Raw genomic sequence first — 20,385 nt, 5'->3', positions numbered from 1 at the left:
GTTCCAGGTTGTTGGAACACACCTTTAATTTATCTTTATCCTGTTGTTAGCGTGAAGGTAGGAAGTACTTCCTCATCCCAGCACATTGATGATAGGAATCTGTTTAAACAGTAATTTTTTTGTTTCTATTAAATAACTTTTGTCAACAAAAAAATAGAGACAAATGTAAAACATCAGTAGTAAAACATCGATGTTAAAAAAAACATCGACTTCAAGAAAACGATGTCAAAACATCGATATTTTTCCCATAACATCGATGTCGATGTTGATGCTACGTTCCAGTGTGGCTGAGTCTTATGCTGGATTTACACTTTTGGCACTTGGTCCAATGCCAAGTCTTGTACATATGCTTGTATTGTTCTTTGGAATTTTTTCGGCTATTTCATTCGATTTACTGTATTTTCTTATTTACTCTATTATATTTATATAATAAAAAGGAACAAAATAAAGAAATGCAAAGTGAAACATAGGTCTTAGATGACAAACATTATCATAACCTATACATTCAACCTTCGTTCAAAAATTGCACCAAACACATTTTAATTTAATTGCCTTGACATAAAATGTCTTCATAAATATACATTTGTGCTATATCAAAACAAAAATATGTTTACACCGATAAAATTTCAAATATACAATCTTAAACAAGAGATAATTATTGAATGCAAAGGTTTGGGAAATTGTTGAATTAATTATAACACGAAAAGCAACAATATTCATCTGTCGGCAGTTCTAAAACATTGCAAACTATAAACAAACGTGTGGATGCAGCACTAGCATCCTTTCAGGCCAACTTGTACCTAGTCGATCAAATGAACCCACCCTCACATTTGTGCATTTGCCATTGTTTAGCAAACGTGTAGAGGTACGTTTAAGATGCACACTTCGCTGCACTTTATGCTTTGCTGTCCCGATATAGTAACATATGTTTTGATCCTTTGTTTATCCAAGTGGTTTAATTGAATTTAGAATATGTGTAATATAGCCCAACTGTATCACTTGATTTTATAATCACTGCATTTAATTACCATAACTACGCTGCCAAATGTATATATATATAAAAAAAATACATAAAAATGCACACAGAAAAATTGGGGCCTAAGTTCTGGAATACGCCATTTAGATAAACAGAACTTGTTAAATATGTTTCATTCTTTAATACTTAATATACTTAATGAAAGTAATAGGATGATATAAAAGATTCAACAAATTCAAAATACTGAATTTGTTTAATAGTAATATTCAATAAGAGAGACTTCGATTCGAGTGAATGAAATTCCACCCCTAGACCAATTTTACATATCTAACTTATAAAGAAATAATATCATCAATGTTGTATTGTAGTTCTGGTATTTCGCGGTTCGGAAACCAATCTAACAAATTTATTTTCCAAGACTGGATAATTATTTGAACTTGGAACCTTAAGCTGAACGAGTAACGCGACACGAGGTAGATACTCAGATTTCATAACTGACGCAATTCATTTCAATAGCGATTGTAACTCAAGGATTTCAATTAATTTTTAATCTTGCAAGGAATTACTTCATAGTTAAGTGATAACAGAATAATTCAGATAAAAATTATCGTAATATAGAAAAAATTAGGGCGACAGGTACAAATCCAAATGAGATCTTCGATTTTCCTAAATCTTATCAGTTGATCTCATTGTCTGAACGATAATACGTGACTCAACATTTTTGTTAGATTAGGAGCTCGCTGGAAGTACCTTAAATCGGACCTTCAACTAAATAACCTGACAATATCTATAGCTAAGGCCCAGTTCAACGGTGACATTTTCTTGTAGCGGTATGGTACTATGACAGGAATGAGAGAATATGACAGTGGTTGTTCACACGCTGACAGTTAAGTTAATTTAGCTGGATATTAAACTTAAAATGAATGATAAAATTTTATAATTAAATACTGTTGAGCGGGTCACGGTATATATAATATAAAACGTTCAAACTGTATTGAGAACAAAGAACACTAGCTTGAAAGTACTCACAACAAAGACTTCACAACAAGTAGTGTCAAAGTGTAGTGGACTCAATGGCTAGTGATCTACAATCGATATATTCAGAATTTTCGACAGAACAACTTGTATACCATAAAAATTAAATTTTTATATCACACTTTAACAAATACAACAAACAACAACTGTTACCGTAAACAAACAGGAAATTTTGCAAAGTATGTATTTCTATTTTTAAACAGAGCAGTATAGTAGATGTAGATGAGCAGAACACTGACTGTAAACGGTGTTTCTTTGTTAAGTCGATTTGCTGCTGGTTTAGGTGATAGCTATTTGGAAACAACTCATTCATAGGATGGATTATAGCTGAGATGATTTTAACAAAGTAAATGAGATCAAATTGCTGTCTTCGTAAGACAGAGGCTCGCCAGCATCGGCATATAGACTGTTGATAGGGCTGGAGCGGAAAGCCATAAACTATGGTTCGTAGCCAAATCGTAGTAGTTGTAACCCAGTGGTTGCTGCCATAGGAGCAACTATGGTGGTAACTGTCATCGATGAAATGGGTCTTAAAGATAAGGGAATATTTATATAAATTTATTTGCAAAAAAGTAAATAAGTAATTTTTGATAGTCAATTTACTGATTTTCCAAGACTTTTAACAGGCCTCCATTTTTGTCCTGATTTTGTAATGCTGAACGGTTTGAGATCACTTTATTAAGATTTTAATGTTTAGTAATAAACAATGTTTGAACAAAAAAATTGTAATTTTAAAAAGGTATAAATAGCTCCTGTCATTTGTAAAATTATACGTAACAGCACCATCATTAACATATGAGTCCCTTCGTTATGTAAAATGTGCAATGTAGTTGGTAAAGTAATAAGTAATCGTAGATATAGGAAGTATGTTTATTTAATGATTATTTTTTATATACCCAGACGAGTGTCACAGTATTGACTAAAGCGGATTTCATTCCTCAATTTATCATCGCGATAAGATTGGAACAATATGTCATATTTTTAGTTAACACTCCACGTGATTCTACTAGTGCTGGTATTCTATATTCTAGTATTTTTCTTCATATAAATATAATAAATTTATTTTCATATCATGTATTTAGTTCATGTAATCATTTATATGTAACTTTATTTTAGTTGATCAAAAGTTACAATGTGTCTAATATTAATGATTTTGATAAATGGTTTCAGAATTGTTAGTAAATTTAATCTAATTGATTTTAGATTAGTCTTTTTAGTTTGATGTGATTTGGATGTAGAAGTAGAAGATTGCATCAGTATTGCTCTGGTAGAGCTGGGTTTGGACGTGCCTCAGGGAGTAGATGTGTGCAGCTAGCGATTGGTGGTATCGGCATCGAACCCCTGGGTTCCCTAAGCTTCAATTACTATTAAATTACTAAATTACTAATTAATTCAATTACTATTCAATTATTATTAACAAACGCTTCTATATTATCTATACCTTAGAATGCCTTCGTTTACCTCTTAACTCGTTTAAGAGTGTGATTTTTGATGTGTTAGTGTTTTTCTTTTAATATTGATAGATTGTAAATGGGGATGACCATGTTGGGTTTTATGTATGTATGTATTTTGTAACTACACTTTAAATGCTTATATATTTTTATACTTTTGAACTAAATTTAATTTTATGTGTAATGGAAAAAATAGATACAATTTTTATAATTAAAATAATGGAAAAATTAAACAAATATAAAGAATGATAAAAGTTTAAAAAATAAAATAAAATGTGTAAGAGAAGAAATAATAAATAATAAAAAATGAAAAAATAAATCATGTATAACTTTATTACATAATGCAGGAATCTTTATAATTTGACAATTTAAAAATAATTATGCTAGCTGACTATTTACATTAATAGGATTATAAATAAATTGTGTAATAAATATGCTGTGTACAAGGCAACCCAATGAAGTTGGGCAGTATACAATTTTTAATAAAGTGGTTTTTATTATTGTTATGCATGTATTGTAATAGTCTTTGTAATAAATAAAAAAATATTCGACCAACATAGGTACGAGAAACCAGCCATCATGATCTCTATGTTATTGCCTAATATGATTATCAAGGCATAAATAAAGTTATGTATTTATAAAGAGGAATTATGAATAATAAAATGCGAGTACGTGGAACAATAATTGAGGAGCTTGTTTTAAAAAAATTCAATATATCCACTTCTGCAAAATTATTATTAAAAAATTAATAAGTCAACATCACATTTAAATTAGTTAGTATTGTGCTACTATTGATCTGTGACAATCAGTTGTCAAGGGAACATAAAGTTTATAATAAACTGAACCATGTTTAGCAGTATTTGTCAAAAACACCTCTACTTTTGTGAAATGGTTATATTAAATTTTTATAGAAAAATACCTCAATAATAGAACTGTTAGAAATCCATCCATAACATTTTCTTCGGTCCGTTATAGAGTGCCCTTGCCTTCCTAGCACTGACCTTGGCATTCATTGAAAATCCAAGAAGTAGGCTATGTTCTCCACAGCGGTCAGAAAACTTACACTAAATTTTTATTTTATCTTTGTACAAAGTTCTATATTAATTTTTATTGTTTTTTTTTTATTATACATTGATGCTCATTACCACGTTACTGTTTTCATCATGTTTCATATTATAACAAGATAATTAAGTAATAATATTAGAACTTGGCGAACCCCAAGTTTTCGGAAATAGAACATATTATGAGTCACATAACCTGAATTTTCAATCTTTCAAACAAAATCTTATTTTCTTTCTTTTGGTTCGTTACCTTTTTCCAGTTACCGCGTGAGCATTACTTCAATTATAAATGATATAATTTTCAACCTGCCTCATGAATTCCTTAAAATAATCCCCACGTGTAAAGCTTAATTTACTTTTTGGATATTGAGGATTTCAATACAATTCGAGAGTGTTAGAGCAATTATTAGTTCATCCATTGAAGCTTACTTTCAGTTTTGATGGATTATTGAAAATATATACATGGTGTTTTTTGTAACCAAATATTAGTACGAATGTAAAGTTTTTGGACGGATCGAGGTATATACTTACCTGCCATGTGATTCCCAATAAGGAAACGATGTTTTCTAAGAAATAATATCATGATAATTAAGCCTGAAGTTGAAGTAGCCATTAAAAGCAAATCGATTTTTCCTTGTTGTTTCATAGATGCCGTCCAAGAAGTTCGAGCTTCATGAGATCCCGTTAACCAATAAATGAGTTTCATTTATAGTACTGCCACTTTACACAAAAAAAAAAAAATAAATAAAAAAATAAAGAAGGGATTTCCCATATATTGTATAGTAGTACCTCAGGAAATTAAGCTCTTATGTCCAACTGTTATCGTATAGTATCATGGCTTTATAAATATCCTTATTTATTAATATAAATGCTTAAGTAAATAGTTTAAGTGCTGGACGAACAGCAATAAACACAACCCAGATAAAGGAATCGACCATCTGAGACAGTTCTCATGATTTAACGCTTTGGGGATAGATGTGGTAGGCTGGAAAGAGTGGAGACTTCGACCATTTTGTCTTATGTAAAGAGGCGGGAAGCCTTAACAGAGCTTATGAGCTTGGAAACATAAAAGGAGAGGGAGAAGAATAAGTATAAGGGCTAAAGAATTTTAAGGAGAAAGGAGAAAACCACCAAAGGGAAAGAAGTGGGTGTGGGCCAGAGGAATGAGATGTTGGTTCTGTGAGAACATTGCCACAACCTGTGTCCACATACATTTATATAGAAGATTCCGGTATCCTGTGGAATGGAAACTTAGACCTAATGGCAATTCCTTTTAGGTCGCTCTTCTGACAAACCAACTGCAAATGGGCCGGTTTAACAAAGAAAAGACCGTTTTCTGCAGTCATCCGGTTACATCAAACGTGTGGACGATCTGTTGCTAAGAAAGAACTCTATAGCTTATAATAATAGCCATTGAAGACTATTAATATAAATAGTTATTGAATATTGTTAATAAAGCTATCTCGTATGTATATACTTAAGATGCTAAAGAATTTAAAACAGCTTTGAAGGTTTAATTTTTTTTATTTTATGGTTGATTCGCTAATTAGACTGTATTACATATTCTGTTATTTTTCTTTTAGTGGTGAAGAAGGTATTGGAATCTGGTCACATTTTCGGTAACGGTTTTTCAACAGATCTTTACGTTTGTCTTGTGAGTAAATAAACTCAGCTTCCGTCGTCATGACTAACAAACAGATGAACCGACTCCTTTTTTTTTTTTTTTTTTTTTTTTTTTGTATAGGGCAAAGGCATACAGAAATGTTAATATAGGAATGAATGAATGCAGGATAAATGTTGCGAATGATGTTTTATATCAGTTTCCGCAAAACTAATCTAAAGCTTTTGATAAAACTTCTCCCGGAAGCCATTTATTTTTTTACAGAACGACAGTTCATATCTTGGATCAACAAAACTCTATTTTTTCAGAAAAGATAATAACGTAAAATTACGTGTTTAATATTTCGAATATAGCTGTAAATGTTTGATACAAATCTCTGTATAATTATAGGCGGTTCTATTAAAATTTTAAGGAGATATTCCTTGATACAATGGTATAATAATTCAATTTCAGCATAAAGCGATGATGCATGGAATCGCAATCATGCCATCGGTGGAGCACATATCTAAGAAAAAGTCGAAAATAATTTAATAACAAATAAGGAACTCAGAAAAGGGACCAGTGGCTGAGCGACTCCCAACCATTCACCCAGATTCCTCTCTCTATTTTCCATAACCACTGGGGTGTAAGCTTTGAAGGAAAAAAAAAGAATTGATCCATGATATGGGTCGGGGTACAGTGAGCAGGGATAGGAGGGTGGGTAATTTGTTATAGTTGTAGTGATACATGTCGAACTGATATTTTTAATAAAAATTTCCTTCTATAATTTGGTGTCAAAACCTCCCCCCTCCCTACGTTAGTACATTCCTCTGTACTTTTTTTTGTTAATGACCAAGGAACCAAGAATAGTTTGGTAATCGATTTCCACTTCTTCTTTTCTTCTTATAATGGTTTCCTTTTGTATTTGAGACGTTTTAATACTTACTGCAATTAGCAAAATGACAAAAAATAATTTCACGTCTAATTGTCCGGAAGAAAGTGTCATATTATGTGATGTGAGGATCCCATTCAGTTCCCTCCATGGTAGTGTCCCCTTCATTCTAATTCCCGACATGGATGAAGCTTCAGATAAGAGTTTTGTCTGATATGGGAAGATAGTTTTGTAGGAATTCGGACCAAACTATGCCATTGCTCTTCAAAGACACATTTATAACCGACGCAAGATTCGTTAGAGCGCAAGGTTAGACAGGTCATCAAGATGGAAGAAGATAGGAGGTGAAGATATTACCTAGGGAAGTGCTTTACAGAAGAAAGAGGAGGGAGTGATATAAGGAAAAAGCTTCTAAATACTTTCCAGATGACTACCTTCGAGAAGACTGGCGAAGGCTTGGTAGCTCTTGACACAGGTATCGTATTTCGAAGTTTAATGATGAAATTCATTTTATACTAACCTAGCTTCGAGGTCATTTGACAGGAAAATTATGATATTAAAACATATGCATATACTAAAAGTAATTATAAACCAACGCATACTTTCCTATCATAGGTATTATATGTCCTTACTACGTAGTACTTTCTTAATCCTTAACTAAAGGCTATGGTATTTTGAGATGGTCCATTTAAAGAAATTCAATTGTTGTGCCAGCGTCTCACTTAGGAAGTATTTGACAATGTCCCTAGACTAAATTTAATCCAGACACAAATTCAACAGAGACATATAAATATAGTTAGTGAAATGAATATCGCAATATAAGCAGGCCCTACGCCGTTATAATCAGTAAGCAAGATCCTTCATATTGTATTTCTTCAATTAGCATTAAGGCCAAATTGTCTGATTGAAAAAAAAAAAAAAAAAAAATTACAAAGAGTATCTAAAAATTAATATATTGAATACTATCAGAAAATATTTTACCCTAAATATATATTATTAATAACAAAGGTTATCCAAAAAGTCTCAGCGCTTCTTAATTAGTCATATTACAAGTCCTAGGTTTCGGCCAATCCGGCCATCATCAAGGCCAATCTTAATTCTAGTTTCACATTGTACTTTACTATCATTCACTCATCACAACATTTAGATTGTAAAATACAGTATTTACAAAGAATACATTTTATTATTAAATATTATAATGACAAATACAGTTTTATTTTGACTGTTGTTTATTTGAATTAGGCAAAATTTTGGTAAATTAATGTTGAGGCTGTGAAACCAAAACCTTAATTTTGGTCAAAATTTGTCCTTGATGATGGCAACATTGGACATTTGATATGACTAATAAAGAAGTGTTTTTTGGTTAACCTTTGTTATTAATAATAAAACTTGAATAAAATAATACAATAGATTTAGATATTTTTTATTTAATTATAAAACGGAATTATTGTACGATATACAAATTCCCTTAGGAAATCTTTCCAAGCTTTCCCTCAATCAGAAAATTTCATATTTCACTCATGTATGTTTTATAATTTGTCGGTGAATATAATGATTTTATTTAACTGAATAAACTTATCTCGTCACATTTGTTTTTTCCGTGTAAGTGTGTAGTCCGATATAACCGTTTAATTGAGGAAATTCATTGCAGGTAAGTCAAAGTCCACTGAAAATTGATAAAAATTCAATCGCCATTGTATCGTATTGTATCAATCCCAAAGTTTAGTATTTTATCTAGTATCAAAAATAAAAGAATGAAGCCAATTATATTTATTAATAAGCACATATAATTCGGAGATATAAAGGAGTGGGTTGGTACGATATACTCAAGAATCATTTTAATATTATATTAATTAATTAATAATTGCACGAAATTTTATTCAATTATATTTGGATAAATATTCGAATCTATCGATTAGAAAAAAATAAGAGTTACTTTTATATTTGGTCTAACTGGATACACTTATCTAGGTGCGATGTTTCTCTAAGTTTATAGTCCGAAATAACTGTTTAGATGCTGATTTTTTTTTTTCGTTCTCTTGTTTTAATATTGGTTTTTCGTGTTTGTTTACATTAATATAATACAATACCAATCAACTAAAAACATAGCAGGAATGCCTACGCATGTAATGTTGCATGTACATTGTTGTAAACAAAATCGTCTTCCGTATGTTAAACAAAGTAAAGAAGTGCCTTGTTAATTCTAAGCTAACATTTTGATTTCAGGTCTGATTGATATAGAAGACCATTTATCTGGAATAAATAATATCGACAAAAATGACTTATTGACATGACAATAAGAAGTATTTTATAGCCTTTCTTTTCATTTATTTTGTTTTTTTGTTATGTTTGTGTTATTGAAAACACATCAAGAAATTTAACAATACCAGCTATTTTTCTTTGACTGTTTATCAAAGATTATTTCTGTAACTTCCATTTGAGAGGTCTCTGTTTATACTCCCATCAAACAGCCCTGATAAAGACCTACAACTTTAAAATAATATTTAAAATTATTTGCAAATGAGTGTTCTATGGGCTGGAATTTATCTTGATAAATATGTATTACATATAAATGGGGGAAATTACAAATGAAAAGATATTCACTTTAGATCATTAGCAGTGCGCTGCACTAGCACAATAAGTGTTATAGTATTAGCTATGAAAACCAAATAGCTGTTGGAAAGAATGGATTGTTATTACGCTACGATCGTAAAAATGAGTTTAACTTGTTAATTAGCCATAACGAATCAATAAAATGTTAAACCCGTATAATACTTCAGTTAGACCCTCCGTGGCACTTATACAAAACGTTTGTGGACTTTTTGGTAAGTTTTTAGCAACTTAATTTTTTCTAATTTCCTATTCATGCTAAGTCTTATTTTATGACACCAATGATGCTATCAATTGGGTGGGCTGATTTTAGATAGTTATGTACATAGAGACACAAGTTTTAAAGTCTTACAATTGTGACGGTTATAATCTCATATTTTTTTTTCAAAATATTTACCAAATATATTTTTATTTATCCTCCATACATATTTATTTATTTTTATTACGGTGTAAAAAAAAAAAAGATTTGTATTTCTAATTATTTATTGATATTTACAACTGTATTACATAAAAATACAACTAGTAAATGTATTATTAATGTTACAATGACATGATACAGAATTAACTACCAATTGGTAGCACTCAAAAAACATTTTTACATTAGAATTATTAGTTAATTAGAGTTTCATTAGAGTTATTATTAATTATTTATTTTTACATTAGAGGGTCTTGAGGCCATCTTCTTTTTAGGCGCCTTAAGGTATTGTCAGGAACAGAAGAGGAAGCAAGGTTAGAAACAAGAGGGTTTGGGTAGTTAGAGAATAGAAGGGTCGATATCTGGATCGGTCAAGATATGGACCATAAGGTAATTATGAATGATTTTGGTCGTAAAAAAGTAATGTTTTTTATGATTTTGGATTTTAAGGATTGGCCACGTGAGGAATTCGATGATTTAGTGTAGTTCCAAAGCTCAACACTGTTCGTCCAAATAGGCTTATTATGGTGATGTAGATAAGTGGGAGATAAGTGATGGAGGGATGCTATGGGGCGGGATATGCGACAATTGAGGATTCTAGTTACTCTTACAGAAGATAGAGAGAGATGGTTGGCGGGTGTTGAGCAGGCCAAGAGCAGCTCCGTGCACCTGTTGTGCCAGTAAAAGAAGATGAAGAAGAAGAAATGTGTTCACACTATTTGAACTCTATCTTTTTGGTTCAGACCCTTCATAATGATCTTTTATTAGAGATTCACGGTCATAACGGTCTTGCCATTTCTTCAATACTTCTTATTTTAAGTATTTTAAGAGATACGCATAGGAACCTTCATGTTCACTTCCAGAGCGTCTACCGCCTGGAGTTCTATGGAGAATCCGTAGGTTTCCAGCAAACCTATGTGGCTTTGTCAAAAATGATTTCGAAAAAATCTGATTTGTCTTATTTTTTTCTATCGTTACAACACTAAGAATAAGGAGATCTTATATAGCATAATCGTATAATTATATAATCTTATATAATAAGATATTACTGACACTGATAGAGATAGAATTGGGCTGATTAGTTTGAGCCATAGGCAACAGTTGCACTCACAGAATTCATCTTAATTTCGTAAACTTTCATCAAATAATAAAGATTCTGCTGCAAAAAGGGAATAAAACAATGGCAATTTTCATAACCTTAGTTTGTAACTCACTTGAATATCTCTCTGAGCCCGATTTCATACCGTTTATAAGATGGAGGATAATTGAAAATCCGTTGATTGAATTTTACGAGTGCAATAAAAATACTCATCACACAAATTCTTTCTTATATAAATACAAAATACAATAATGAAATAATTTGCAATTATTCAATTATAAAATACAAATTCAATAATTTTATGAAAGAATATCCTTTTTAAAAATAGTAAAATTTAATTTTCAACTGTAGACCTTTTTGTGAATGAAAGCGCGCTTTTGATATCGAAAACAATACCCGAAATCTCAAAACAAATAATTTAATATTGGTTACAGCCAATTTTGTGTGACGTTTGATACCTTGTGCCATTCGAAAATTTATCATATTATTGAATTTTAATTATCTCTGTAAATTTTTAAAAAAGAAACTTTGTAGGGGGTCATACGACACATCCTTTCCATCCTGACCTTTTGATAGCTTTATGGCGGGATATAAACGCATTTAAAAATTATGGAGCTGCATATTATTATGATTAGTGGCAGTGCCACAGATTTTGAAATCCCGTACTCAATGTTTCTCAGGCACTTATATATTTTTTTTCTGTAGAAGGAAATCACGACGATACTTGATTAAAAGTGGCGCCTGAACGAGTCAGAGACCGAATAACAAAGTTAAAAGGAAACGATTGGGACACATTCCGATATCTCAATATGACGATAGAACACAGGGACGATGTTCAATAAGAGATAAACCTTTATCTTTGTTGAAATATTTCTGTTAGATAACACTTTCATGAGAGTTCTTGTTGGATAATGTTCTATCTGACCTATAGTAAATGGTTCGAAAAATAAAGAGCAACTGACAAATGTTCGTCCTCGAGAAAACTATTCGAAAGGGAATGGAAAACTCGACCAGAAGGTGAACAACCTGAGCTTGCGGCCTATGTCTAGGAATAGCGCTATATGGCTCATCCAGGGCGCAATGAAAATATTTTCAGTAAAAATAGTGCTAGGCTATTCTGAGTTCCTTCTTGAGTTCAAGTAAATACGTAATCTCGAAAGCTCTCCGAAAATCGCTACTCACGTTCGTGTGAATAGTTGAAAGAAAGAATATTGAAACCCATTGGGAGTAACAATGTTAAATGACAATTTCACCTGTTGTTACTTATAAGTAAGAAATGGCCTCTATATTTTTCAAAAAACATCAGACACGACATGGGCGTACCCAGAGGGAGTAGCTGCCCCCCTTCTTGTAGTGAAAAAATTATTAATTAAACAAAAATTAATTTCTTTTCAAGCAAATACTAATTGTAATATCTAATAAAGCACTGTGGCAATTATATATTATTTTCTTAAAAGTTTTGTTTCATTCGCCTTTTCTGTGCTGAAATGTCACTTGATGAGATACACATGAATAGATTTTCAATGCTCAGACTAACCCTGTTAAATATGACCCACACAATTAATAAACTGCCCTTGCAAATAGAATACATTTATTTATTTTAATAAATAAAATAAAAGCTTTATTTTTCTAAAATTGCAAATTAAATTATTAGAAATAGTAAATCATTTCTACCACAAACCATATATTTCATTTTATTCGTAATTATTTCGAAACTTTATTCTTGATTCTATCAAACTCTGGTGAATTCAATTTAAGAGCTTGCTCATCTGTACCAAACATCAAATTCTGATGGCACGTGAAAACACATTGGCACAGTCGTGCACACACATGCAGAGCCAAGAACATAATGGACGTTCCTTAATGGATTTTAATTGTGACAGATGAAAACAAAAAGAACATCTGTACAAAACCGTCTGCATATTGAAATATTGAACGTTTAGAAGTAATCAATTATATAAAACATTTAGAACTTTATTTTTATTTTTCTTAATGCACTTAAGTATTACCGGTCAATATTTATGAAATATTCTAGACAAATATATAAGACTAGAAACAAAATAAAGTTTTGATATTTTTCGAAAAAAATTATTTCTTTTATGTACCACTAACTTTCTTTGACGTTCTACTTGCCTTGAACAATGTAATTTTGAGTAAACATTAATATAAATAACCGTTTTGATTGTACTCCGGTGTATCCGAAAAAGAAAATTTTAGTTTAAAATCGGTATAAATTATAAAAATACTTCTTACAGGACCCTACCAAGATATTTGGCGCCCGTAACGTGCTAAAAATAATAAGCTCCTCTTCATAAGAAAATACACCGGATGGCCAATGGAAGCGGCATTATTTCATTAAATTTATTCAATTACTTTAAACAAAAATATAAAATCCTTACAAAAGAAAAAAAATATGATCAAAAACAAACTTTGTAATAAACTAAAAATAAATTATATATTTATTTTGCTATATTTTTCATTTACAAATTGATTAATAATTTTACACGTACGTAATTAGATAAGTCTCACTCTATTGATAAAATACTCAAATCATTTCACTGCTGAAAAAGATATTTCGAAGCTGCAATTAGTAGATGCAATATTAAAAAAAAATGTAGCCTCAATTTTTCAGTCAATTATTATCTTTAAGGTAAGTTTAACTGCAGAATACAAGTATAATATTTATTTTTCAAAAATACACGCGTTTAAAATCAAACTATTTACGCTTTCTTCAATCAAACTATTTTCTAAATCGTTCAAATTTAGGCCTTGAATTCGAAAGTCCACTTTCAATTTTCTTTTTTTTAACCAAAGGCAGTTCTGGAACTATATTATTACGAAGTAAAAAGAATTTCTTCCAAAAGCAGTTACTTCACATGTTGTTTAAGTGTTTTTTGAATAAATATTTTTCCTTGCGATAATCTAATACCAAAACAGTTAATTTTTAAAAAATCTAATGTGCTTGGTGGTCTCAGAATTCAATGCCTCATATATCTTTTTTGACAACCAGAAAATTTTATACTTTAGTAATTTGTAAAGGTTTAACGATTCTATACATCATAGTTTTTAACTAACGATCTTGTGACTTAACAATTACATTAGTACAAGGGTCCGGTGAGAATAAAATCAGTTATTTCATCCCAATTTTTTATTACTTTAATAAAAACAATATATAAGTAGTACACCAAATTGATGAGTCTGCTAAGTAAAGTTAATACAAAATATGAGTAGTTACAAAATGTTATTATTAATTACAAAAATTAATTATTTATTCCTAGCTCCATATCTTTGAAACTACCCATAGCACTGGAAAACATAATTTGCTAAAATATGAGCATTAGTAGAACATTTTAGCAAATATCATGATAACTACTACTCCTACGAAGATAAACTTCATTGACTACTTTATAGCACATTAAACTAGCTTTAATTAAGGGGATTAATAAACATTTGTACGTCTCATGGTTCCTGAGGTAAAGATTTACCACAATAAATTCACTAACTACTGATTTTTCAGTACAATTTTATTGAAATCTTGCTTTACAAAAACTGAATATGAGGTAATATTGAATGTAAACAGGGCTCATATTTTAGTAAATTTTATTTGATGATCTATTAGGTTTTCTTGTGCTGTAAGTTTTAACGATAAGGAGCTCTAAATGAAAAATATATTTTTTTAAGGTTTTGAAAAAGCTGCCATTTTTTATCCTCCCTAACTATACTTGGCAAACTCGTCAATTTTGACAAGTAATTTTATGTAGTTATCATTAAAGAAATCAAAAATTGGGGGGGGGGGGAAATAACTGACTTTTTTCCCTCCTTGGGCTCTTGTACTAATAGTTTCTCAATTCCAGTAATATCTTATGTGATATTTTAGTTTCAGTTTTGATTTTTAGTATTTCTTTCCGAAGTGCTATGGTAATATCAGTTCAGCCCTGTGGTTATAGTGGATGATTTCTAGTTTCGATTTTGTAAATTTGACTCATTAATTTTGAACTGAATGCTGTGTACTATAAAAGTTTCGACCTGATTTATTTTCTCTTTGAAAGAAGCGGGTCAAAATCCTTTACCTGATACAACGGAACAATGCTCAAAACAGGTCAGTCTCCCTAAAAACGGATTGTATTTTCTCGATATACTTCTATTTCTGATATTATTTTAGAACAATTCCAAGCTATTTTGGTCAGTTATTAGTCTTATTAAACATAAAAGGATAAAAATATCTAAGATTTTTTTATATTATTACTCATATTCTTTAATTCTTTTTATAACATTTACTACCATTAGAATTGATCGGTGACTGTATTAGAGGTGTAAGTCAAACCTCAGGTTTTGAGCTCAAAACTTCAGGGGGATTTCTATAAAGGTTTTAGTAAGAAATAACAATAACAACCTTAACTATTAAAACTGGTCAGTGAAGAACATATAAAAATATTTGAAAGCATTATAAATCAATACAATCAATAATTAAGTAAATATGTGTTTAATTAAAATTAATTTTGATGATAACATAAATGACTTACATCATTCTATGCTCTCAACGACTCAATTGTAATAATGAAAATATTTTTTTTCTTGAATGATAAGTAGTAAGTCCTGTTTGAACTTAAAAAGTAATTAAATTTTTTTTTTAACTTAATTTTTCATTTGGTCAACTATGGTTTACGACCGAGCGCCTCAACTTATGAACTATTGGTGAGTGGATATTATATATGATTTCAGCTCCAACAAGGAAAAAAATTAGTGAGTTTTTAAAATAATATTTGAGCTTGCGATCGGTAAGATAAGTGAACGGCATACCATGAAGAGTAAAATTGGAAACAGGACTGAATGGAGAGAACATGGCGTCTAAAAATATTGACCCAGTCTCCCATCAGCTGGCCCACAGCTGATCCGCACCGGGCTGGCACACTTCCAACCAGGCCATCCAATATATATAGATCTTTTTTTCCTTCTCTGTCCCGCCATTTTTATTATTTTGGCAAACCTTTTTCGAGCCAATAATTTTCCTTCTTTAAACACGTCTTATTAAAAAATTCAAAAGCACTCAAAAAATTCATTTATAACTGACCGTTTTTAAAAAGATTTTTAACAATTTTTTTTTCTGAAAAAAAGTTAAAACATATAAGTAAATTATGTTTTTTTTTTGTTTTTTTTTACAAAAATATGTAATAAAAAAATAATTTTTTTTTTATATTAATACCAATCAAAACAATTGAGGAAAAATTCTTAGGACTTTAGAATCCTCTGGATAATGGATATATATATATAAACTAATAAACTAAAATGGTTATTTTATTTAAATCACGATGTTCATCTTTCTCATCGATAAATTTTCAAGTGAGATGTTATACCAATAGATTTTTTTAGATTTCCCGTCAAATCTTCGGAACGATTGAAGCAATTGATACTGTTCATACTGAAATTTGATTTTAAGTTGTGAAAGAATCCGTCAGGAGACACTGAACTAAAGGAAGAGCAGAGGAGCATAAAATTAAATTGAAATCGCTAACTTTCATGACGTCAGATTTTTAGAAAATAATTTAGAACTATCTCCGTTATAATTATGTATCTAAGGATTTCTAAAAATTTTATAATTTATGAAAAATTTGCTTGAAAAAAAAATACCAAATGAAAAGAAAAGTATTGATTACAATATGTACTTATAAGAAAAATATGGAAATGGAAAAAATATATGCCTAAAAGAAAAGTAAAAGGCTAAAATATTTAAAACTATGTAAAATGAAATTTGCTTAATATTATTAAATATTTTACAAAATTTTCCTCGGAAGCATAAGCATGTATATAGAAGCTGTAGAAAAAAATATGTGAAAACATATAAATCCTGTCTCAAGTTGTAAGAATTTCGAAATAAAACTATATCGGTCTTATAGCTGTGTAAATGAAATTTCTTTTAGTAGTTAAGTCGACTTAAGTTACCAAACTTCCTTCAGTTCTTCTCCACTGCACTTAACTCAAGGAGTTTCCAATGGAATATCGTATTGTCAATGTCGGATACTCAATGTGGGTCTGATTTTATATCGATAAATTTTCCGATCTGACTTCTCTTGGAGGCGTAAATCTAAAAAAAAAATTTTTTTCTCGGTTTTGATGTTTTGCAGATAAACAGAGATAAAAATCGTACAAAAGTAAATACCATAATCCCTTGAGAATTCAATATGGATCCGTTATTATGTCAGTATCCACTCTCGTTACTAAAAGGTTTGCCATGATGCCGAATTCTTCCAACAAACTGAATTGTAGAACGGCCTTGTTCACATTTGTATGATTTACATCAACTGCATTTGTCCGCAAAACGTCAAAAGCCGGGAAATATATTAATGATTTTTGGCAATTAACTGGTCGGCAATACTGAAATTATGATGACGGATTCATACGGAAAATCTTATTCATCAACGATCTTGTTGTTTATGTTTATGTTCGATTTTCAGCAGCGTTCACCTTCAATTTGTCAAGAACCGAAAACAAAGCTATTTTTGACGATTCGCCTCTTTAGGACGTGCCCATTAGTAGAAATACCCGATTTAAATCGTTTGAAAATTAGATTTTATATAAGAATCCAACTTTGAAAATATTTCTTCCTTCTAAGAAAGAAATTCCAGAGCCAACCGAGAAGAAGAAATAGAAGAAACTTCACTGGCAAAATAAACTCTATTTGGCATAACTAAAACCTATCTAATTTCATTTCTAAATTCTAAAACCATTTCAAAAAGTGAGGTGTCAATCGAGTCTTCAACAAACAAGTATACAAAACGTTTTACCCAGACTCCAATATTTTTACTTATTTTTATGCGGTCAAATTTAAATATTAAAACGATTAACTATATTTTGTTAATTTAAGTAAAAACATTAGTGCAGATGGAATAAGCCGCCTAGAGGACATGGGTCAAATCGATTAGTCTATCACCTTGAACGAACAATAAGGAGAGGCCTGATACTGACTTAGAATAGTAATATTGTAAAATAGCCGAAATTATCCGAATATTTTCACAATCACGCATGCAAACTGATAAGATACGTATTACAAGCAGCTTTCAGAACAAGAACGGCTAATCTACACGAGTATAATTGATTACATGTTGTATGGAGGGGAGATATTTTCCCTTTTTTACACTCGGATAAGATTTAAAATTATATTACATAAATAAAATAAAAACTAACAGTGTGTATTATGTGTTCCAAAAGCAATGGTATTGATCTAATCAGAAAAGTAGGGCATTGAGTTAAAGCTTTGCTAGCTTCAAGCGTAGTACGTACCTCATTATTGCATGCTATAACAAATAATTCATGTATATTTATTATACTTTTAATACTGCTTATCTATATATTTCAATAAACAATTTATGTGTACCGCTCTTCTAATATTACAAGAGCCGGGAAGAAAAAATCCAGTTATCTCTCCCAAGTTTTTAATTACTTTAATACATTTAGCCCTGACGAATCCTTACAAAGTGGGGCGAAATGTTGGGTAATAATAAACAGTTTTCTTCTACTATTTTGATAACTTTATTGACCGCCACCCGGACCATCTTCCTACAATCAACTTTATACGGTCAACTATCTCCTACAAAAATAAAAGAATCTGTAATACTGACATAATAATCAGTATTCTTACATAATTTAGGAACATTAATTTTATTTAGGAAAAATAATCTAATTAAGAAACATTTTTAAAGGAACATAGTTGTTCAATTATTTAAGAAGAATAAATTTTAAAAAACTAATAGTTTAAGTGAAAATTAAAAGTGGAAAAAGGGTGAAAAGCCAGATTAATGAGAAGCAGGTGAATGAGAAATTTAAAAAAAAGAGCCCCTTAAACTTGATGAAAGTAGATCAAGATTGCCTTAGGTTGTTTAGTACGAAAATATGGTAAAAATGAACAAAACAGAATTATCCTTCATCTTATCCAATTATCCTTATCAAAAATTATCCAATACTTATCCATCTGTAGCTGAGGAAACACTGAGGAAACACCAAGGAAACTGTTAACTAAATATATGAAGAAACATATAGCGGATGAGAGTCAATGCGAAACATAAGTACAAACATATACCGGATGAGAGTCAATGCGAAACATAAGTACAAACATATACCGGATGAGAGTCTATACGAAACATAAGTACAAACATATAGCTGATGAGAGTCTATGCGAAACATAAGTACAAACATATACCGGATGAGAGTCTATGCGAAACATAAGTATAAACATATGCGAAAATCCTATTTAAGTCAGTGAGGCAATCATCTAAAACACAATCAGGAACAATTATTTATACTTAAATGTCGAAAAAAAAAACTGATTTCCGGGGTTTATATATTGCTAATTTACTAGGCGGAGTGTTAGATAAAAATGAGCCAACGAAGCCTTATTTCGTAGAAGATATTGAAAAAATAATCATGAAACTATGACTCTACTTATAATGATAATACAATAAATGATGGTGTTAAAATTTTATCGTTTAAAGCAGGATGATCCATTTGTCTTGTGTTGCGGATGTACGCTGTCGGGTTGTAGACGGTTTCGGTTCGGTACCTATTTCCAGAGGCCAATAAATTAAGTAGTAATGAGAAAAAGTTGTTTTTGAAACCGCCTTTTAGGGTAATGAAATATAAATAAAAATTCAATGGGGGAGGGGGGGGGGAATACCTCCCCAACTGAAATTACAAGATGTATTGGAGCGGCTGTATTTTATTCGGAATGTTTGGATACATTTAAAGCCGCCGTCCGTGAAATTTTTAAATAGAGTGAGATGAGGCACATGTTAAGTTAGTAAAATATTAAATGAGAATGTCTGTTGAGTTTATGAGCCGTTCTGATTATTTACATATTTTGGTTTATGAAAAAATAAATAAATATTAATTTGAAATAATTTTCCTTTAATTCTTAATCCCTTCTTTCTTTATTCAGGACCTTTTCTATTAGTACATTTTAGCTGTCTTACTATATATTTAAAGATTTTTCGCTTATTTATTTTTTATAGCATATTTTAAAAGTTTTTGTTGCATACTATATGGCATATGCTAGGGTTTTTACTGTATAAAAATCCGGGTCTTAATAATAAGGAACAGTTGATGCCTCAAAATATAAGTAAACGACTGTTTTACAAATAAGATTAAATTAGTTAAGAAATTATAAAAGGAAAAAAAATAATTATCTGATCAATGAACACAATATATAAGTACGAAAGATTTAATTATAAAATGAAAAGCATGTAAATTAAAATA

General features: G+C 30.4%; 1 protein-coding gene across 2 annotated transcripts in view; it reads left to right on the top strand.

Moving 5' to 3' along the window:
* Positions 1-20,385, top strand: part of Ae2 (Anion exchanger 2) — a 310,706-nt gene that overhangs the window by 24,267 nt on the left and 266,054 nt on the right. The window contains exon 1 of one of the 2 annotated variants that reach the window (XM_067052717.1): positions 7,476-7,490. The exons of the other annotated variant lie outside the window; for it this stretch is intronic. The gene's annotated coding sequence lies outside the window, so the exon portion shown is untranslated. Of the gene's footprint in view, positions 1-7,475; positions 7,491-20,385 lie in introns of those variants that run through there. 2 annotated transcript variants of the gene reach the window in all.

The sequence above is a fragment of the Halyomorpha halys genome, unplaced genomic scaffold (assembly GCF_000696795.3).
Source record: "Halyomorpha halys isolate HHAL.00 unplaced genomic scaffold, Hhal_1.1 Scaffold87.1, whole genome shotgun sequence".
Lineage (NCBI taxonomy): Eukaryota > Metazoa > Arthropoda > Insecta > Hemiptera > Pentatomidae > Halyomorpha > Halyomorpha halys.
Note: the sequence above shows the minus strand (reverse complement) of the source record. Positions and strands in the feature narration are given on the sequence as shown.